Below are 327 nucleotides of genomic sequence, written 5' to 3'. Positions count from 1 at the left end.
CGTCATAAGTGCATGCTACCAATAGTGTTCCAATTTCATAAGCATGCTTTTCATGCAAACGCAGCTTTCATTTTGGAACGATATTTTCAGTGCTGTCGGCATAATGGCGTGTGTACACGATGCTAGAAATCGGTCCGAGAAGAAAGAATTGACCAATCGCAATGGTCATGTAATCAAATTGTCATGAACAATTTGATCACATGATTGCGCATGACCATTGCGATTGGTCAATTCTTTCTTCTCGGACCGATTTCTAGCATCGTGTACACACGCCATAATAGTAATGAGGAAGTTAAGGAAGTTAAGGAAACGGTATATACCATTGAT

This window comes from Trachymyrmex cornetzi, unplaced genomic scaffold, assembly GCF_001594075.2.
Source record: "Trachymyrmex cornetzi isolate Tcor2-1 unplaced genomic scaffold, Tcor1.1 scaffold64, whole genome shotgun sequence".
Classification (NCBI taxonomy): domain Eukaryota; kingdom Metazoa; phylum Arthropoda; class Insecta; order Hymenoptera; family Formicidae; genus Trachymyrmex; species Trachymyrmex cornetzi.
Note: the sequence above shows the minus strand (reverse complement) of the source record.